We start from the raw sequence: 22,231 nt of genomic DNA on the forward strand, positions 1-22,231 counted from the left end.
TGGTCGTGCTCCGTGGCTGCACTGTCCTGTGATAGCCATGAACTACATGGTGCAAGTGAGATGCCACTGAGTGTCACCCGGGGGCTGTATGTTAATTGTTCTTTTTAATGTGTTTATTTGAAAGGCAGAGGGACAGAGAAGGAAGGAGAGAGGGAAGTTGGGGGAGGGTGGGCAGAGAAGATTTTCTCCATTCTCTGATTCAATGCCCCAAATAGCCCCAACTGCCGGGACTGAGCCAGGCTGAAGCCAGCATCCTGGAGATCTACCCACGTCTCCTACATGGGTGGGAGGGGTGCAGGTGCTTGGGCCGTCTGCTGCTGCCTTCCCAGGCCAAGCTAGCAGGGAGCTGGATAGGAAGTGGAGCAGCTGGCACTTGCACTGACATTGCAGGCAGCGGTTTAATGCACTGTGCTGTGATGATGGCCCTCTGAATGCTAATTTAACTAGAAGTTTTGGTTTCTGAAAGATCAAGTTTTTAAAATTAATTAATTTATGTTTTATTGATTACATTGCATTATGTGACACAGTTTTATAGTCACTGAGTGCCCCCCCCCATGGTGGATTCCTCCACCTTGTTGCATTACCACAGTTCAAATTCAGTTGAGATTCTTTCTTTGCAAGTATCTACCAAGTGCAAAGTCCAGCATCTTGCTGTCCAGATAAGTTCAATGGTTTCTTGGGGAGACCATCTCTGGTCTGAAGGTAGAGCTGGCAGAGTATCATCCCATTCAATTAAAAGCCCCGACATTACATCAGTAACAATTTATAATGTTATGGAATTAGTTGACATGGTATTGAGTAACCAATATGTTAAAAGAGAAAAAAAAAGAATGCAAGTTCTGAACCACATCCTGTCACTTCTACATTGACATTTCTTTTTTTTTTTTTTTTTTTTTTTTTTTTTTTACATTGACATTTCAATTATTAGTTTATATACAGCCGGGTGCTATAACCTTAAAATAGGTATAGATTACTATTCAGCTGTCTCGCGCTGTTTTAATTTTAGTATTTAGCAGTTCATAGCGTTGAAGCATGATTTTGCTGAACCTGGCTGTTTTTCGGGTAGTCTAACTCCATAACTCTAACAAGACATATGTCAACAGTTTAGGTGAACAGTTTTAGGAGGGGTGTGCAGAGAAATCTTCAATACCCCAGTGAGGAGTGACTAATCTTTGTGTCCCACCCAGTGAGTTCTAAGTGCATCCCCGCTGACCATTTCCTATCTGTTTCTAAGCTGAAAGATCAAATTTAACTAAACCCTTGTGGCTAGCAGCTGCTGTGCTGCCTGGCACAGCTCTCGAGCCAAGTCTTCCTGTACGAATACCAAGTGAGCCACATTTTGTGAAGTGAAAGGAAACAGATTCGACTATTCCAGCTCATATTAACAACATATTGCTTCCCTAAGATGTAAATGGGTATTATCTTCATTGCATAATGTTAGTGAAATCTCTTACATCCTTTGTTCATACTATGTAAAATCCAGTGTATGTTTTATGCTAATGTCCCAGCAGTTGAATTGCAGGTGGGCGTTTGGTGTAGTAGTGAGGGTGCTGCTTGGGGTCACCATGCCCGGTATTGGCACTCCTTCCTGTTCCACTGTCTGCCGACGTGCATTCTGGAAGGAACAGGTGCCAGCCATCCTTTGTTAAGTTTCTGGATCCTGGCTGTTGTGGCCCTCTGGGGAGCGAAGCAATGGAGGGGAACTTGTCTGATGTCTAACCCCCTTCAGCTGAATTGAATACATTAACACAGCAGTGAAACTGTGGCTCCTGGAAGGCTATTTTATAGTGCTTAGGCTTTAAAATCTAAATTAATTGGAAGTTCAGTTTCTTAGTAACATGGGTGTCCCCTAGTGGGGGCTGGGAGCTGCTTGAGTGGGTGGGGCAGCCTGGCAGTGCCACTAGGATCCCTCCCCGTATGTGGGTGAGGCCACAGTCCTCCAGCTAAGTGTCAGGGCCACACGAGTTTCCTGGGATGAGGCTCCTGAGCTTCCAGTGCACCTGCTCTGGCCACAGGGCTTTAGAAGTGTGCTTGTGGACTGGTGGTCTCCTGCTCCTGCCCTGCAGCTGTCCACTCCCGAGTCCCAGCTTCTGCGGGTAAGAGTGCATGCTTACCCATCCTGTGGACAGCTGGGAACGGTGACCTTAGTCTCCTTGGGATGGCCACACCCCATTCTGTCCACCTGATGGGCCTGGGGTGTCATACAGGGCCCTGGGGCATGGCAGCAGCCCTCCAGGTCCACATTCCAACACTCTGTTCCATGGTAAATTCTAGAACGTGTGACCTCACGTGCTGTGTGTATGGTGGGTAGACAGATGCTGGCTAAGTAAAGAAAGTCCAGGAGATGGGCTGGTTCGCCCCCATTTTCCTGGGCAGCCTTGTCCCCTCTCCATCCTTCCCACACCTGCTCTCAGTTCGCACCTCTCCATCCGTGCTCAGCTCCCCTGTGACCTGCTGTGAGTCTTGTACCTGCAGCCCTGTGGGAACCGATACCTCCCTTTTGGTTCCTGATGCCCCTGGGAGACTTTGTCGAGTTCTTGCCTCCCCTCCCCACCCCCTTTCCCTCTTGGCCACCTCTCTTTGTGCAGTGCCTATCATTACTTGCAGCCACACTGCCTGCTACAGGTGTCAGTGGTGCTTGTCCTGCCCCCACAGTCCAGGGGGACACTGAGCAAGCGCCCTGTGTGCCTGCTCTCGGGTGCTGCTGCAGTGTGACTCAGTATGGTAGGCCCAACAGCAGGTGTTCTCTGTCCTTATTACAGATGGGCACACTGGGGCAGACCTGGCCATGGGCACAGGGCCAAAAGTGCAGATGGGACATGAATGCCCTGGGCCATATCCCCCAGCAGGCTTGTCACCCTCCACAGGGTCAGTTCCTCCCTCTCCTTCCCAGCACACCCCTGGCAGGGTAGAGCCCAAATGCTTGCTTGCTTTTTTTTTTTTTTTTTTTTTTTTTTTAAGATTTATTTGATTTATTTGAAAGGCAGAGTGAAAGAAACAAAGAGATCTTCCATGCACTGGTTCACTCCCCAGATGGTGAGCACGGCAAGGGCTGGGCTGTGTGCATTAGCAGGTAGGGGAGCCTCAGGCTTCAACTCTCTGAGCTCTCCTAGTCCCTACTGCAGCCAGGGCTGTTGTGCAGGAGGCCCAGGAAGGGCCCCAGTCTAGTGGGGGGAGCCTCACCGTCCACCTTGACCCTGCCCTGGACCCCTGCTGAGCACTGACTTGGGTTTCCTCCCACGCAGGGTGTCACCAAGGGCTACAATGGCATCATCTTTGCCTATGGCCAGATGGGGCAACAGAAAGTCCCTCACTATGCAGGGCCTGCCGGACCCGCCCTCCCAGCGGGGCATCATTCCCAGGGCCTTTGAGCACCTGTTTGAGAGTGTGCAGGTACAGCCTTGGGTGAAGGGTTTGGGAGGCTGCCCTGTTAGAGGCCCGCCTTGCAGGCCCACAGCTGCAGGGTTGGCACTGTTTTCTGGCCAGCTGGTAGAGACAAGCTCACCCTAGGATATTGGTGATGTTGGTGCCAAACACCCAGTGGCCCTGGCTTGGACCTGTCTTGAGCTTCAGTTTGGATTAAGCCATTGCTGCTGTCCAAGCCTGTGTGGGGAGCTCTTTGCCTAATGATGTCACCAAGCTTCGAGACAGACCCAGGGGGTAACTTAGAGCCCATTTCTGAGATGGGGGAGGCTGAGACTTGGAGACCCCAACGGCTGAGACAAGTCCTTCCCAGTGCCCGGGCTGTGGGGGGCCATGGGTGGCACTGGGTGGAAAGGCCCCCAATGGGAGATGGCAGAGCCTGGCCTGAGAGGGAGCAGCTGGGGGCTGGGGCTGGCTCGAGTCTCACCTGACCCCAGGGAGGACTTTATTCTTGTCCCTGAGGCATATGGCTGGCACCTTGGGCATAGCAGGTGGATAGAATGCAGCTTGGAGAGGCCTGGAGTCCCCGGGCTGGAGTGGCAAGGAGGGAGAGGCAGGGTAGGCCTCCTCCCAGCCTGGCCTCTCCCGCTCCCTGGCTGCAGAGGACTGTAGTCCAGGGCGGGCTGGGCAGCCAGTGGCTTGGAGTTCAGTCCTGTCTGTGCTTCCCAACCCTGCAGTGTGCAGAGAACACCAAGTTCCTGGTGCGGGCCTCCTACCTGGAGATCTACAATGAGGACGTGCGGGATCTGCTGGGGGCAGACACCAAGCAGAAGCTGGAGGTGGGTGCAGGGGTGGCTGAAGGGGGGATGCTGCTCCTGCCCCAGGGCTCTCGTGCCAGTTCACATTAGGTGGGGACTTTGAACTTGGGCTTTGGAGTGTTCTCAGTCAGGTTTCACTGTGCAGGGGAAGTATAATGGGCCTCCCCGATCATTGGGCGACGGAGAGAAGACTGGATGTCTCCCAGGTGCACCTGCTCAAATACGGAGTTGGTGATAGGCGTCATTTGACTAAAGCCTTTCTCTGCTACACAGGAGTGTCAGGGAATCTCCAAAGGCCCCCTGTGCTGAACAAAAGGCCATAGCAATGGTCACCTGTTAAGCACTTCCTGTCTACCGGCTGTTGGCAGCACATCCTCCTGCCTCCTGCTCAGTCACCTGGTTGGTGGCTGAGATTCCACGCTGCCAGCATGGGGAGGGGCTACAGAAACCTCCAGACTGCCAGCATGGGGAGGGGACGCGGAGATCCGGAACGTCACACACCCCATTTTATAGAAGGGTTCAGATGTGGGACCTTATCCCTCTGAGCAGGAGTCCCGCGTGGTCCCAGCTCTAGTGGCGGTGGCTGCGTTGAGAGTAGGCTGGAGATCTGTGATGGGGTGGCACTGCAGAGTGGAGCCTCAAGAGCACAGATCACTCAGAGCAGCCAAGCTTAGGGCTGGCTCTGTGGGAGGTCACTACACACTGCCTGTCGTTTGTCCCTGGCCTCTAAGTGGCCAGATGTAGGGGGCAGCAGAGGGATGTGTGTTACCTTCTTCCTGTCACCATACCTGGACCAGGCTGGTCCCTTGGGAACTCCAGTGAACTTGAAAGACCTGGCAGGACTGGGCAGCCAGTGAGTGGCCAGGCTGGCTCTGCTTGGGGTTGTTTGGCCTGCACTTTGGTGAGCAGCCTTGGTTGTGTCTCTTATATGGGGTGAGCCTGAAAGAACAGACCAGCAGTGGTGGGGGGAGGGGTGCTGATACAAATCCATGGCCAGAATTCTGGTGGGCTGTCCCTTTCCTGCAGCTCTGATGCTGCTTGTCTGGCCAGGCAACCGGGGCCCCCAGAGGCCTGTGGGTGGCCTAGGGCCAGCCCACCTCCGTGGGGAATCCTTAGTCCTCTAGGAGTAGCCAGCTGGGAGGGTGCTATGGAGACACTGGCTTTACCCAAGGGGAACAGACTCAGAAAGAGGAGGCGGCTTGCTGCGGCCACAGGGCTGGGAGCTAGACTCCATGCTGGACCTTGGCCATGATGCCCAGGCCATGCCCCGTCACTGCTGTGGGCTGGGGAGCCTGACTGGGGGTCCTGACTGGGAGGGTTCCCCACTCTGAAGTGACCCTCAGGGCCGTTCATGTCCTGCTCAGCTCACTCCTTGCTGCCTGCGCCCTGGGTTTTGTGGGGGAAGGTCTGTGAGTCCCGGGAATGGGTGACAACTGTGTGGCCAACTGAGCAGCCCAGGCCCAAGGAGGAGCTAGACAAATCCTCACAACGTGGAGCCACGCAGGCCCTTCAGGAACGTTCGTCTACCTGCTCCTGCCATCTGCACGACCCAAACCAGGACCCAGAGCAGGACCCAGGCCCTGCCTTACCCTGGCTGGCTTGTTGCTAGGCAGCAGTGCTCTGCCCTGTCTGTGTGAGATCCTTGGCCGCCCACCTGGAGCTGTGCCCTCCTTCTGGCTCTGGGTGCATCTGTCGCATGGCTCAGCCCCCAGGAAGGTGGGCAGGCACATCGGCTGCTGCTGTGTCAGACAGAGGGGTCTGGTTGCCCTGCCCACTTGGGAAACTTCTGTTACCCCGACTGCTCTTCCCTGCCAACCCAGACCATCCATGCCCTCACCCACCTCCTGCGGACCCAGGGCTGGGTGAGCTGGGCTGCCAGGAACTGCCCATGACCACACCCCAGGGGGCACCATGAGTCTGGCCCATGCCTTGTGGAGGACATGCAGGGGGACACAAAGGCACGGGTACTTTCTCATCCTTTGCCACAGAGAGGGGAACAGAGGTTCCATGCATGGCCTATACACGGCCAGCCGCTGCATAGCTGGTAGAGCAAGGCTGTGCCTTTTGGGCCGTGTGCTCTCGGCGTGGGCCCTGAACCTGCTTGGCACAGATCTGCCTGCAAGAGATCGGGGAAGCAGAGTCTCATGTCTGCTGCAGCCGCTAAAAACCTCCATCATACAACTCATGTCAAGGGCCTGCCTGCTCCCCCAACCTACAGATGTGGATCATGGTCCATCTCTGTCCCTGCCACTTCCCAGCTGGTTGTCATAGCAACCCTGCTGTGGCCTCAGCACAGCTGGGATGAGCAGTCACTGAGGAGCTGTGCACTGTGGGTGGCCACTTCTCAGTGGAGCCCTGCCTGGGGGGTGGGGTTGGGAGTTGCTGGGCAGGCCACTCCTTGGGGTCCCCTCAGGTGTGGGGGTGAGGAACAGAACCTCCTGCACCAATGATAGAGCATTGAGGGCCCCACATCCCTGTACAGGGCTGCATCTTCTGGGGCTTCCCAGGCCCATGTGACCTACCCCGACACAGGTGCGCCGAACTGCTGTTTAGACCCACTGTTGGCCTCATGCGCAGGACAGTCTCATGCAAGTAGAATGTGTCATTCCCATTTCACAGGCAAGGAGACTGAGGCATAGAGAGGCAGGTGGCATCACCAGGTTTCCAGTCTGAGTCTAAAACAGGGAACTGGTGCAGCTGGGAGCCGCTCTCACTGGACCTCTGTGCCAGGTGGGGTCCCAGCTTCTGGGTGTGGCAGGGATCACACCAACCACCCCTCCAGCAGCCCTTGAATGGTGTGGTTGCAGTTGGAGGGGCTGCCCTGCCCCCCACAACCCTGCCTCCTGCTTCTGTTGCCTATGCATCTCCTCCCAGGTCAAGGTCAGCCTTTTGTCTTGCTGAGGCTTCAGCCTGTCTCCGCCCAGCCCCTGAAGTCTCCCACTGCTAGGTCCCCACCATAGCTATGACCTTCAGCAAGCTGTTCAGCCTTGTGCCTCCTTGTGCCCCAGGTTCACTCCCTGGACTGGGCCCCTCAGATGGGAGGCCCTGAAGTGCCTGGAGCGAAGCATTGGCGTCTTCTGTGCTCAGGTTGGCACAGCTGTTGGCATCCCTGGCACTGTGGGCTGTGGCAGCAAATGGCCAGTCACCTGCTAGGGTCCCAGGAGTGAGGGCAGCTGCCAGGCTAAAACCCACCTTTCCAGTGGGGACACTGCAGCTTCGGAATGGCAGCTGGCATTTAGGGGACACTTGTCCTATGCCAGAGGCACCATGCCAAACCAGCAACACCCCTTATTTCATTGGGTTCTCACCATGTCTGGATGAGATGGTTCTCTCACACCTATTGTACAAATGTGGAAACTGAGGCCCACGCTGAGTCACAGACCCAACGTCCCACAAGAAGGAGGCAGGGATAGGGCAGTCTGGAATGACTGCCCAGGGACATGGGACGAGCCCACCGAGGCTGCAGGTGTGGTCTGGGTGGAGCTGGGTGCAACTGCACCCCCCAGGCTGGAGGCCCCACTCCTGAACAGTCCCTCCCGCCCGCAGCTGAAGGAGCACCCGGAGAAGGGCGTGTATGTGAAGGGGCTGTCCATGCACACGGTGCACAGCGTGGCACAGTGCGAGCGCATCATGGAGAGGGGCTGGAAGAACCGCTCGGTGGGCTACACCCTCATGAACAAGGACTCCTCGCGCTCCCACTCCATCTTCACCATCAGCATGGAGATCTACGCTGTGGGTATGTGGCAGGGCAGGCCCTGAGCCAGTCCCACTCCTGGGGGTGGGTATGAGTGCAGTCAGGAGCTAGGAGGGGGACCGCCAGAGGGCGCCCCCACGGCCATCACAGCAGCAGTCCCCTGGCTACTGTGAGCCCTCAGTCTGTGGTCATTGCCCAGGGACATGACATTCGCCCCACTCCCTAAGGCAGACCACTGTCCACATCTTCCAGGGTGGAGTCGAGGTTGCACAGCCAGGGGGTGTCCAAGCTGGGCTTCCATCTGGGGGCTTCCCGGGCGTGTATCACTGAGACCCTACCCTTAGGCTGCCCCAGGCTAGAGTTGTGGGAACCTCAGTGAAAGGAAGGCTGATCTGGGGCCACCCGCAGGTGCAGGTGCTGTGCCCTGGGTCCCACCCCGCAGCCCTGGGCTGGGCAGGCCCCATCCATCTGCTTTTACAGTGGAGAAGCTGAGGCTCACAGCCACCCGGTGCACTGCTTGTCTCAGCTCCTCTAGCCCAGGTGGAGCCCACGTCTTCCTGACACCCCAGCTCCCCTGTGACCCCTGCTGCTGCTGTCCCCAAGGTGGCGGGAGACCCAGAGAGTTGGGAGCAGACACCTAGCAGAGTCAGCACCTGGGGCCCAGGTCACCCCCCCTCCCTACACCTGCTGCTGGCTGAATGCTCCCCAGGGGTGTGCCTCTGGGGAGGGAAGGATCAACCTCAGCCTGTGAGGTGGCTGGGGGAGGGACAGGGACGGAAGTGGGCAGGTGGGAGGGTGGTGTCCCTCTGGAGGTTTGTAGGAGAGGGTGACAGACCATTAACAGATGTAAAAGCGATTACTGTTTATTTTTAATTGGAAAGGCAGATATACAGAGAGTAGGAGAGACAGAGAGAAAGATCTTCCATCCGCTGGTTCACTCCCCAAGTGACTACAACAGCCAGAGCTGAGCCGATCCAAAGCCAGGAGCCAGGAGCCTCCTCCAGGTCTCCCACACAGATGCAGGGTCCCAAGGCTTTGAACTGTCCTCTACCACTTTCCCAGGCCACAAGCAGTGAGCTGGATAGGAACTGGAACAACCCTGACAGGAACTGGCACCCATATGAGATCCTGGCACAGGCAAGGCGAGGATTTAGCCACTAGGCTATTGCGCCGGGCCCAGCGACTGTTTTCATTATAAAATATCCAAGCTCCACAAAGATAGAAATCGGAGGGGAAATGAACCGGCACAGCCAGCTCTCACATCAGAGCACACTCTGCTTTGCTCTTTTTTTTTTTTTTAAGGTTTATGTATTTGAAAGACAGAGTCACAAACAGGGAGAGACAGAGAGACACTGAGGGAGAGACACGGAGCTCATCCATCTGCTAGTGTACTCCCCAAATGGTTCCAGCCAGCGGGAGACCCTGCCCCTGCCTCTCTGCCCCCACAGCTGGGGCTTTGGGCCTTGTTTGCTGAGTGGGACATGGGCGCTGTTGCCCTCCTTCACGTGGGGGCAGTTATAGGGCTGCCCAGGGACAGGGAGCGACAGAGCACTCTCCAGGTGGGCACGGGCCCTGGGCAGGTCCAGACCTGGGCTCGGGGCACCTGTGCTGAGAGGAAGAGAGCAGGCTTTGAATCCAGTGGAGTTGTCCCCCCCAAGTGTCACAGCTACTGAGGGACAGGGTCAGCATGGGACCCTTTAAGTCCACAGCCCCCAGGCTACCTGGTGCAGCCCACCACGGCTGCTGTGCTACCGCTCTGCACGCCAGGGCTGTTGCACCCTGTGAATGTGCTGCTGCCCTAGCTGCTCCCATCCCAGCCGCTGACCCTCGGGGGGAGCTAGAGCTGCTCTCCTTGGCTTGGTGTGCAGAACTGAGGACCAAAGAGGTAGCCCGGCTACCTCCTCACCCTCTACCTCAGGCCTGGAGGAGGATGAAGGAGCTGCTGGGGGAGCCAGAAAGAACCTCTATCCCGAGAACAGCCTGTGCTCTGGGCCCTGTTCCCCGGGATTGGGCCACCTTGCGTTTGATCTTGACCCTAGTAGATCATGTGGATTTGACTTTGGTGAATCATGTGTTCTCTCTAGGCCCGGTGTCCTCCTTTGTCACTTGGGCACCATGGTGGCACCTCCCAGGGACTCCTCTCTCACTGAGTGATGACCCCACCGCACCTGGCCACTCTGTCTGCAGATGAGCGGGGCAAGGACCACCTCCGCCCTGGCAAGCTGAATCTGGTGGACTTGGTGGGCAGCGAGTGGAAGTCCAAGATGGGAGCCACCAGGGAGTGGCTCAAGGAGGCCACCAAGATCAACCTGTCGCTCTCAGTGCTAGGCAACGTCATCTCGACGCTGGTGGACGGGCGCTGCAAGCACATCCGTACCACAACTGGAAGCTCACCCGGCTGCTACAGGACTCGCTGGGCGGCAACACCAAGACGCTGATGGTGGCCTGCCTGTCGCCTGCTGACAACAACTACGACGAGTCCCTGAGCATGCTGCGCTATGCCAACCGGGCCAAGAACATCAAGAACAAGTCACGCATCAATGAGGACCCCCAAGGACGCGTTCCTTCGCGAGTACCAGGAGGAAATCAAGAAGCTCAAGGCCATCTTGGCCCAGCAGATGGGCCCTGGCGGCCAGACAGGTAGGCTGCCGGGCGGTGGCAGCCGGCAGAGGAGGCGGGAGCTTGCCCCTGATTTCCTGCCCCCACTTCTCCTGATTCCATGTGGGCACAGCTTTCCCTGTTTGGTTGTTTTGTTCATTTTATTTGAAAGAGAGATCTTCCATCCACTGGTTTACTCCCCAAATGTCAGCGACAGCTGGGCTTGGGTCAGGCCAAAGGGAGGAGCCCGGAACACAGTCTGGTTCTCCCTGCATAAGTACTTGAGCCATCACCTACTGTCTCCCGGGGCAAGCATTAGCAGGAAGCTGGCATTGGGAAGATAACCAGAGCTGGACCCAGGCACTCCAATACTGATGCAGGCTTCCCAAGCTCCCACTGTCTTACCTGCTGTCCCAGAGGCTCACTCCTGGGCACAGCTTGGCAAGAGTCAGATGCCGCCCTGGCTGGAACAGTCACGTGGAATGTGTCAGTGATCTAAGGAAGTGGCCCTGCTCTGGTATGTCCCACCAGCCACAGGCCCTGTCACCCGCTGCCTGCCCCACTGCACCTCCGTCATTCCCTCTGTGCTGGCTGTCCCCAGGGCAGTGTCATGGTGCTGGGCTGCATGGGTGCTGGCTGGCTGGCTGACTCCCCCACGTCCCACCTTGCTCTGAGTAAGGAGGATGTTGCTGCCATGTGCACCCCAGGTGCGTGGGCTGCCATTGGACAGAGGGATATCAGGCCATTGTGCTGAGCCGGGCCTGCCAAATGCACATGATCCACTAGGGTCAAGATCAGACGCAAGGTGGCCCAATCCCGCGGTACAGGGCCCAGAGTACAGGGCCCAGAGCACTGCCGGATCTGCTTCTCTGTCTCGGGGAAGCGAGTGTGCGAGAGCCGGGTCTGTCTGCCCATCTGTCAAGCCCCGTGCCATCTCCATCAGCTGATCTGCTCACGTGTTCTCCTGCCTGCCTTCTCATCCACGCCATGGTTTGTCCATTTCCTTCCTTCACCACACACCCACCTGCTCCTCATTTGTTCCACCCATGCAGTTACCAGACCCCACTGCCCTCCCAGCCCACCCTGCAGTCCATATATCCAGTCCAACCTCCTCACTCCAGTCCAACCTCCTCCCCCTTTCATTCATTCATCTATTCCCAGTTCCTGAGCTAAATGTTTTAGCAGGCCCTAGGGCAGACCCCCGCAGTGGGCAGAAAGGGGTGGGTGGCCAGGTCTGTGCGGGGTGGGGTGTGGTTAGCCCCAGCTGGCTTCACGGAGGAGACAGTGACTAAGCCTGTGAGGACGTGGGGCTGTGAGTAGCCGGTGTGCGTGCTTAGGGCTTCGAGGTTCCTCTGGGAAGACCCACAGGCTGCTAACTTTGGGCGGAGGGGGGGACTGGCAGAGTGTGGAGAGGGGAGGGCCTTGAACCCTCCAGGAGGAATTCCACTCTGGCCACCTGCCTCCCTCTTCTTTCCTTTCTCCCCTTTGCCCAGCCGCTCCCCGCAAGGGCAGTAAGTTGGAATGCTGAGAGGTCCCAGGAGTGGCTGGGGAGGCTGTGTCACTGGGTCCGCTAACACTGAGGCCTTCCAGGGTCGCTGCTCCGCGGCTACAGCGAGCATGGCAGTGAGGGCAGGTGGTGAGTGAGATAGCCAACACCAGCTCACCACCCCCCACCGGCTCCGCAGGCCCCTGGGGCCCCAGTCCCCACTGTGAAGCAGTGGAAAGCACTGCCCCAGGATGGCCGAGGCTCATGCTGCCCCAGTGTCCTGTTGCTATCCGCACCTGCTGATGGCGTTGCATGCCCATGGTTCTGGCACCTGTGGCTCTGGCACCCACCCTGTGTCCTGTCTGCGATGACCTCAGCCCTCATGGGCATATCCAAGCGAGCATGTGGTGACCCTTGCATGAGATCCTGCAAGCTGTGTGTGCCTCCCTCTCAGCTGCTCTCCCCTGTTCTCCCAGCCCTACTGTCTGGCCAGGAGCCCCAGAGTCGTGGCCAGGGTGAGGAGAAGCTGATCCCATCTGTGAACCAGCATGACGCTGAGGCTGAGAAACAGCTCATCCGGGAGGTGAGGCCCGAGCAGGCACAGTGGGGAGAGGGATGGGGATTGGGAGACGCCGCCTCCTCTCCATAGGTAGCATTCCTCCTTCACTGCTGTCGCTATCCTCTGCACCTGCAGGCCCACTGTGTGGATGAAGTTTCGAGATGCCATGACTTGTCCAAGCTCACGTGGCTACGGAGGGCAGGTCCCAGGATTTGAACTTGGGGTCCTGAGTCCAGCCTGCAGGCCATGCCACTTCAGAGCCTGCATGGGAGAGAACAGCAGGGTGCGAGGCTCCTCCAGGAGCCCTGGGGATGGAAGCAGAGAGGGCCTCCTAGCTGTGGGAGAGGCCTGTGCACAGGCTGGGGCGTCCAACAGAGCAGCCTCTGGCCAGTGGATGAGGGCAGACTTAGCCTCTGGGGACCCAAGGGCCTCCCAGCCTCCCTGGGGAGCTGCGGGGCAGGGGTCACTGCCACAGCCTCTCGTCTCTGGCTTTCTGGACACCCCTCCCTTTCGAGGGCTGCCCCTGAGACCTTCATGTGGGGAACTGGGCACCACCCCTCCCCTGAGCACCCTGACTCTTGCAGGGACAGTTTGGTTCCTGCCACTCAACATGACCTCAGTTGGGGTTAACCCTCAGACCCTGAAGTCTTTCAGGCTGTAGGGGCCAGGGGCCCCCGGTTGGGGGAAGCACAGTAGGTGATGCTTAGGGGAGCTTGAGGTTCTGGGAGGCTGGCTCCTGGGGAGGGCTCCCAAGGAGGAGGCATGATGAGTGGCAGAAGTCCACAGACAGGAGAGGCGGGGCATGGTAGCAGCAGCCACTGTGGGACCTTGTTCAGCCTTTTCCATGTAGAGTGGCTGGCGCCATCTCGTGGTCAACCTGGAGAACAGCGCTGCTGCCAGTCCACTGCTTAGGAGAGATGGGGCAGGAGGCCAGAGAGGGGAGGGTCTCGTGCCTTGGGCATGAACCAGGCTGCCTGCCATCCTCCAGCACAGCACGTTGATAGCAAGAGCCCCCCCGCCATTGCTGCCTCGCCACCGGGATTCAGTTGACTGCCCCAGGGGTCTCTCCTGGGAGCCCTACTTGGAAGAGTTGGCGATGGGACTTACTGGGGGCTGGGCTTTCCTGTCCATTACAATGTAAGCAGGAAGCACAGTCCTAGAAGGCACAGGTCCAGGGAGGAGGCGCAGGCCCAGGGAGGAGGCCTCTCGGCAGGGAATGGTGTGGTCAGGAACGAGTCAGCTATGAGTTCGTGTGAGGGGTGCTCTGACCTGTATGGACAGGATGGGGGAAGGGCAATGAGAGTTGACCAGAATATTCCCATCTTGCTGTCTTGTTTTGTGGCCTGGCCCTGGCAGGCTCTGAGACCCTGGGCAGGCTGCTGGTGGGCATGGCGCCTCTGGGCCCTCACCTGTAGCACACACAGGTGCCCGGCAGCTGTCCCACAGCTGCATGGGGTGGGCAATGCGACATGTGGGACATCTCTTTTTGGGATGTGCAGTGAGGACCAAGCAAGAGGAGGGGGAGGTGTGCTGCAGCCCCTTCATCCTTAGCGTGTTCTGAGCCTGCTTGGCATGAGGCCTGGAGGGGCGCATGGAGCCAGGAAGTTGAGGTTTTGGTGCTGGAAGTGAGAAGTGGGCAGGTGGACGTGGTCTCAGGGAGAGAGGTTGAGGCGTGGGAGGCAGGTGGGAGAGCATCTTGCCTTTGAGGCAGGCTGGACGCCAGACGGCTCATCCAAGGGGAGCGTGCGGGCGGTGGAGCTGCAGGTGGAGCTGAGGGGCTGTTATCTGTGCAGTAGCACACAGGAAATGTGAGGCAGTGAAGGTGCCAAGGCAGAGGAGGGGGTGAGGGCTGGGGGTGGGTCCTGTGATGGGAGCCCTGCCTGCAATCTGGGGCCTACGGTTAAAGGTGAGGAAGGATAGTGGTGCTGCTGTGTGTGCATGAATACATGTGTATTCGTGAGTATATGTGCATGTATGTTTGCATGCTAGCACGTGTTAGCATGCATTGCACACTTACTAGCATATGCGCACCATGCATGCATACACACATTGCCATAAGCATCGTGTGCTGATTACGTGTGTATGCGCAGGTGTTGTTCTGTATGCATCTGTGTCCATGTGTGCACCTGCCAGTATGCATGTGCAAGTGTGCATTTCTGTGAGTACTGATACATAAGTGTGTGGTCTTGCATGAATATGTGCTGACAGCCACATACACCTCTGGGTCTTGCTAGGGTGCAGGTTGGGGTGGCTGAGCCTGGGTTACATGGGCTCACGGATTGAGGGGTGCCAGATCTTGCTGGGACAGGCAGGAAGTGAGGGGAGAGGCTTGGTGAGCCACCTGGGCCTCTGTGATGTGGCAGGTGTGACCACGAGGCTCAGATATGCCCGGTTATGGCGTCCACCTCTCTGTCCCCTCTCTCCCTCCTGAGAACACAGCCATGCGGCCCGCTTGCTGAGGCTGTCCCCTCGGGAGGTGTGTCAGAGCCCATGTCTATGGCTCACCCCCTTCCTGGGCTGGGCATAGGACTGCCCTTGCCTGGGTGGGGCCTGGGTGTTGCGTTGGGGAGCCATTGATGGGCCTTAGGTAGGGAAGTGGTGGGGAGGGGACACGGTCTGCTGGACATGCAGGGCGGCTGTGGGGAGAAGGGTCTGGGGCAACAGCAGAGGCGGAAGCAGGGGCCCCAAAGGACTCCCTGGGCGAGAGCTGGTGATGGCGCAGTGGTGTGGAGGAAAGCAGGTGGACAAGAGCTGGTTTTGTCATGATGGGCTGAGTACCTTTGACCACAGCGTGCTCCTGTTCGTGTGGAAAGGCGCTCAAGGTGTGTTGGCAGGTGGGGAAGATGGTGAACCCGTCCCTGGACGGGGGGTTGTTCAGTGTTGGGTGGGGGATTGTAGCCTCCTGCTTGTGGCTGAGGGACAGGAGGGAGCACCGAGGGCTGCTCACAAGTCATCCACCCCCAGGAGTACGAGCAGCGCCTGGCCCAGCTAAAGGCCGACTACGAGGCAGAGCAGGAGTCCCAGGTCCGGCTGGAGGAGGACATCACGGCCATGCGCAACTCGTATGACATGAAGCTGTCAATGCTGGAGGAGAACCTGCGCAAGGAGACAGGTGGGTGCCCAGGGCCGGGCGGGGGGCTGACTGCACAGAGCCCTCCCTGGCCCAGGCCTCATCCTGCTGAAGCCTCGTGGCAGCCTGCCAGGTGGGTGCCATGGTGACCATGGCACAGACAGGGTGAGTGGCTCATGCAGGTCACACGGCGCCCTGGCCACCTGTTCCAGCGCCACAGTCTCACCCACAGTGCTGGTCCTGGCCCCCACTGGGCCTTGCTTGAGGCTGACATCAGGGTACAAAGTGTCACCTCCTTTCAGAGGCCAGTCCCAACCCGGGGTTTGCAAAGTCTCCTCTTGCTGCTTTGTTGTGACTTGAGAGGCAGGCAGACAGGTGGAATTCTCATCCTTGGGTTCTCTCCCCAAGTGCTTGCAATGACTGGCCCCTGTGTGGGTAGCAGGGGCTCAGTTACTCAAACTACCAACTGTGCCCTCCCCCCCCACCAAGATTTGCACTGGCAGGAAATGAGTCAGGAGCCGGTCCCGGGACTCGAACCCAGACATCTTAACTACTAGGCCAAATTCCCACCCCTCCGCTCCTGTCTGTTACCAAAGCAACCACGTCCCATCATAAGGCTGTCAGCCCTGGTGAGAACTTGCACCTGGGTCCTCACACATCTGGTTAGTGCACCTTTGCCGCTAGGACACTGTCCGCCGGCTCTTGCCCACCTGCATTGAGCCTGGGGTGGTGGTGGTGACCCAGCCGCTCATGCTGTGCCACCCTCTGCTGGCACTGCTCAGTGCCTGGCACTGTGGGTGCTTTATATGCACCCGCTGCCCAGGGAGGTCAGACTCGGGGGTAGGGAGGAAAGGTCTCGGCGTGCAACCTGTTGACCAGGAGCTTCCAGCCTGGGAGGCGCTTGGACCCATGGGAGCCTGTAAGGTGGAAGAGTGGTCCCTAGTCAAGGCGGCTGGGGAAGTCCTGGGCTTGGAGGAACCTTGGGGCTGGTGGAAGGAAGGCTTCCTGGTGGAGGTGGCAGGTGACAGGCTGAGCTGGGATCGGGGAAAGGGCAATGGGGCAGGTGAGCAGGCCAGTCTTCTGGCCTGAGTGGCCTCTTGGGGGCAGTGAGCATGGGCCCCCTTTTAGCTTTCGCCTTCCCTTGGCCTGACGGGGACTCTTGGTTGCACAGAGGCCATGCTGAAGGCAGAAGTCCTCCACAAGGCTGAGGTCATGTCCAGGGCCGAGTTTGCCAGCCGGGCAGACTTCACTCCCGCCTTCCAGTATGAGCTGGTGGGCAGGCCCAAGGTGTTTTGCATGCCCTGTGAGCCGCCCCGGATGCCCACGCCACGGTGGAAGGCTCCGCCTCCTTCGAGGAGCTGCCCAAGGCGGAGGCCTCCAGGTCCGAGATGTCCTTCTGGTCCAACTAGTTGTCCACGTTTGAGGAAGAGGTCCTTCCTGGGCCCGTGGAGCCTGTGCACGGGGTGGAGTTCCCACCCGAGATGGAGCCTGGGAGCGAGTACTTCTCTCCCCAAAGACTAGGGGCTGGGCCATGCTCTGGTTGGAGGACGCTGGCTTCCAGGAGGAGGAGCTGCCGCTCCTGTCCCTGCAGATGCTGCCTGACCCCTTTGCTGAGGTGGAAGCCAAGCTGGCCTGGCTCTCCTCGTTCACGGCCAGGACGGATGAGCCCCGGAGCACAGGGGCCCAGGTCCTTTCGCAGGTAGTGGCTGTTGGGCACCTGCTGAGTGGGCAGGCATGCTGGGGCAGCGGGGGCAGAGGCTGCCGTGCGCATGCGCAGAACTCGTGGCCTCTGCTGTCCAGCTGCACTGCCCCCGTGAATGCTGTGGCTTTGGCATTGCTTTCCGCCTCAGGGGCCCTGGCTTGGGCATGGTGGGGGTTGGGGGGAGCTGTTTCCTCTGCTGCTGTGTCAGTCAGCAGGGCAGGTGGGTGGAGACACCCGATCTGCCCGGAGGAGGGGCCTGCGTCCCCTCAGCCATCCTGCACCTCTGGACTGGAGAGAACGAGGAGGGAGGCAGTGAGCTAGGTGGGCTCTGTGGGATCCAGCCCTTGCCAGGGACCCCGGCCCTGACCCGCTGCTCCCCCAGCCTGTCCTCGTCCAAGGGCCTCTCCCTTGGCCACCTTCTTTCCTTTTGTGTCCTCTGCTGCCCTTTGCTTCCCTGGGTTCTTGTGTGTGCACATCTGCTCATGCATGTGCACGTGTGTGTGTGTGTGTGTGTGTGTGTGTGTGTGCGCGTGTGTGTGTGAATGCAGGAGCAGTGGCTTTTGTATCATACCTGTGTGGATTCTGTCCCGCTCTGGCACTCACCTAGCTGTATGGCCTTGGACATGGCCCCCTGGGTTCCCCTCTCCCGCTCTCCCACTGCAGCTGTTGCTTCTCTGGACGGTGGCAGGTGACAGGAGGCTGAGCAGCCTTGGGGAGCTGAGGCACGGGCAGGTCAGGGGATGGAGGCCGATTCTGACTCAGGCCACCCCTCCCAACTCCTTCCCACCCTCCCCCAGCTCCCCTCTCCAACAGAAGTGCCTGAGCCCAGTGACACCAGCTCCGAGCTGGCCAAGGACCCCCCGCCCAGGATGGTGAGTACCCCCAGGGCTAACCTCTGGGTGGGTGGCTCTGTGGGCAGTGACCTGGGCTTTCTCATCCTGGAGCGAGCCCAGACCCCTAGTCTGCCCGCACAGCCGCACAGCCGCACAGCCGCACAGTGCACATCCGGGCATCTGTCGCTCCCCTGAGGGCTGACATGGCCTAAGCCCCACTGTGCCCGAGTCCCAGTTTGAGCAATGTGGCCATGGGACCCACGCTTCCACTTCTGTTGGAGACAGCACAGCAGGCCACAGGGAGGGCAAGGAAAGCGGCGATGGTCTCATTTCTGGAGAAGGAAGTCTGCCAGCCTCTGGACTGCAGCCTAGTGTGTAGTTGGCACTCGGCATCTTCTGAGGGTAGATGGGATGTCCTGGCTAGGAAATGACACTCAGGGGGACCCAGGCAGCAAGCAAGGAGAGACAGCAAGTACCAAGGTCCTGTGGCCAGCAGGATCTTGATTTTCTCATTGAGAATACCCACAGTCAGGGTGGCAGTGTGCAGGGCTGCCTGGGGGTGGGTGGCAGCAGAAAGCTGGAGGGGGGAGCTGGTGTGGAGGGTGTGGCAGCCAGGGATGAAGCTGGATTTTCCTACAGGTGCAGAGGGAAGTGGCAGGTGTTCTGTTTTTAAGGGGGTGTGATTTTTTGTTAAGATTTATTTATTTTTATTGGAAAGTCAGATAGAGAGGAGGGGAGATAGAGAGGAAGATCTTCCCTCCAATGATTCACTCCCCAAACGGCTACAACGGTTGGGGCTGAGCCAGTCTGAAGCTAGGAACCTCTTCCGGATCTCCCAAGCTGGTGCAGGGTCCCAGGGCTTTGGGCCATCCTGCTCTCCCTGGCTGCAAGTAGGGAGCTGGATGGGAAACAGGGTAGCCAGGATTAGAACCAGCACCCGTATGGGATTCTGGCGCATGCAAGGCAAGGACTTTAGCCACTAGGCTACCGCGCCGGGCTCAAGGGGGTGTAATTTTAAGAAGAGTGTCCTGGCATGGGAGGTGAGAGATGAAGCTGGGAGGTTTGGAGAGACAGCTGAAGACACTGCTGCCTGGATACCTGTGTGCATCTGCTGATCAGGCCTCAAGAAGGACCTCGTCTCCTGGGCGTGAGTTTGTCCCCGAGTGGCCTCTTCTCCATCTCACTTCTTTGTGCTCAGGAGGCTGAGCTGGCCCTGTCCATGGCCGAGGACGTGGAAGAGGTGATGTCCATGGCAGGCCCTGGGGCGTGGCTGGAGGCTGAGTCGCAGGTGGCAATGACGGCCCCAGCGCGACCCCTGCTGGCCACAGCAGGCACGACAAGGGAGAGTGCGGACGGGTTGGCAGTGCTCAGGGAGGACCTGCTGCTTGCCCATTGTGGATCAGCAGCAGGTGCTCGCCAGGTAAGCATGGTTCTCTGCTCCTGGCTGGTGTGGCCCGTGGCCGGGGGGGAGGAGGAGCCATCCCAGGACCAAACCCTTACACTCACCCTTCCTCCTCCCATGGCTCTGGTCACCTGGGGTCTCTCCCCAGGACATTGGGGGCTGGGAGTGGCTGGAGTTGCCCCCAGAACCTGGGCTGCCTCAGACTCCAGTCAGGCACCTGCTGGGCAAGAAGAGAACAGGTCAGTGCCCACCTGTTCCTGGTACAGCTCCTGGGTACAGTCAAACCCTCCTGAGCTTTTCCTGTGGGAGGACTTGCCCACCCTGAGACAGGCCACCCCCCTGGGGACTGCCAGGGGAGCTGGGCTTGCCCCTAGCCCCGTGGCTGCGCATAGGCCTAGCTGTCACTTCTCTAAGTGATGGTTTTGCTCACCTGGGGCGCCTCGGCCATTCACACATGAGCTGAGTGACTAAGTGCTGAAGCCTGCATGTATGGGTGGAGCAGGGGCCACCTGGGCCTTCAGGGGGCGCCAGGCTGGGACATTTGTGAACGGCCCATTCGGAAGGGTCCCGCCGTCCTCTGCTTGGGTTCTGCTGGCCTCTCCTGTCAGCAGCTCTGCCATCATGCGTTGACTCTGGGCCTTAGTGGGTCTCTCTGTCCCCTGGATGACATAAGCTGCAGCTGGGGAAGGTCGTAGCAGGTGTTCCATGTGGCTATAGCTGCTGAGGCGGCAGTCCAGGGACAGGCTCCCAGGGTGCACAGTGTGGCTATTTAAAGATCAGGAAGGGCTTCCTGGAAGTGGGGTCTTGAGTGAGGTTTGCAGAACATGGCTGAGTGAGGAAGTGCGAGACCAAGGGCCTGGAGCAGTGAGCGGAAGCTGCCGTGCACATGAAGTGGTGAGGGGTGGTCTGGGAGGGATAGAGGAGGCATTAGGGGCCCTGTGTAGCCCCTCAGCACTCGGCCTCATCCCTCCAGGGGCCACTGGAGGAGGGACTGGATGTGGCTTCTGCCCTGGCTGCTGTCCACTTCCACAGCCATCTTTGAAGTTACTTAAAGCTTGTCCCTTGGAAGACAAAACTAAACAATGTGGCACATTTGGGATGCAAAGACATTTAAGATGGATTTTCCCTGCTCCTGGTTGATTCCATTGTGCATTTCGCACAGTCTGGCTCTTAGTCTCCTCATGGCAGTGTGGTCTCCAGAGGCAGCCGTGAGCTCCCAGTGGCAGGGCCCTCAGGCCTGGGAGTGGTGGGGTCAGGGCTCCAGGGGTCAGCTGCGAGCCATGGGGGACAGAGATTGTGGCCAGCAGGGCTGGGCACACCTACCCAGCTGTTAAGCACACAGGCATGAAGTTGGGTGGATCTGGGTGGATCTGGGTGTGGCCCCCAAGCCAGCAGCATCCTGTCTGTGAATCTCAGTCTGCCTGTCTATGAAGTGGGCCCACTGGGAGGATTTGGTGAGCACAGTGGGGTAGGCGAGCTCATGGAGTGGGGGTGGTGGTGACAGGTGCTGTACCGTTCCCCCGCTGTGGGCGGGCAGGCTGCAGCTGCTGGAGCAGCAGGTGGTGGGCGGGGAGAAAGCCAAGAACAAGGCCCTGAAGGAGAAGCACAAGGGGGGCAAGCGCTATGCAAATGAGCTCCGGAAGAAGCTGGTGGCCGCACTGCAGAGCACAGACGAGGACGGCGGCGACTGGGTATTGCTCAACGTCTACGATTCCATCCAGGAGGAAGTGAGGGCCAAGAGCAAGCTGCTGGAGAGGATGCAGAGGAAGGTGAGGCTGTCCCCCTGCACGGGCATCTGTGAGGCACTTACTGTGCACACCCTGGAGCTGGCAGCCTGAGGCATGTCCCAGCCGTTAGGGCGCTTCTATCTTAGTGTGTGTACACATATGTGCATGTGTGTGCCTGTGCATGTGCGATGGGTGACGTGACAGAGGACCAAGCTGAAGAATGGCGAAGAGTGAGGAGCATGGTGAAGGGGCTCAGGGCACGAGACCAGATTTGTCTGCTTGTTTGCCGAAAGTGCCTGCAAGTCACACATGCACAGGGGATCTCAGCACCCACATCAAGAAGCTGGCGGCCCAAGGACCGCAGGGGTGTCCGCATGGAGGGGAGCCTGCACAGGGGACCCCAGGAGAGTCAGTACTGGGTGGAACCCGAGACAGGTGCAGGTGACAGGGCCAGCTCCAGGAGAACTAGGGAGGGGCCTGAGATGCCAGCACCATGTGAGGATCTGACGGCAGAGTGAGTGGCGCTGCTGCCTGCATGCCTGCTCTGTGAGGTCTTGGCCTTCCCCCAATGCCAGCAAGCTGGGGATCATGCCAAACAGGGAACTGTCTTCCCCTCTCCTTAAAAAACCAAAAAACAAAAAAAAAAAATTGAAAGGTAGTGAGAGAGAGTAAGCTCCCCAGATGACTGCAGCGGCTAGGGCTGGAGCTCAGGCCTGGTCTCCCATGCTGGCGGTAGCACACCAGGCACCAGCCAGATCTCTGCTATGGGATGCTTGTGCTGCAAGCAGAGAAAGCCCACCGTGCCGCACCGCCAGCCTGTGTTGCTTGTTCTCCCTGCGTGATTTACAGCTTATATTCTCGATTCCAAACCCTCATGGAGGACCCTCCCTTATTCCTCTTATTTGTGTTTTTGGACAGTTGTTGGTCCTCATGAGTAGAATGCACCTTAAACTGCAACCCGTGAAAGACACCTGCAGAG

General features: G+C 58.5%; 1 pseudogene; it reads left to right on the forward strand.

Moving 5' to 3' along the window:
• Positions 1-3,273: 3,273 nt before the first annotated feature.
• LOC131478222 (kinesin-like protein KIF17) lies at positions 3,274-21,363 on the forward strand (annotated as a pseudogene).
• Positions 21,364-22,231: the final 868 nt, after the last annotated feature.

This window comes from Ochotona princeps, chromosome 2 (genome assembly GCF_030435755.1).
Source record: "Ochotona princeps isolate mOchPri1 chromosome 2, mOchPri1.hap1, whole genome shotgun sequence".
Taxonomy (NCBI): Eukaryota; Metazoa; Chordata; class Mammalia; order Lagomorpha; family Ochotonidae; genus Ochotona; species Ochotona princeps.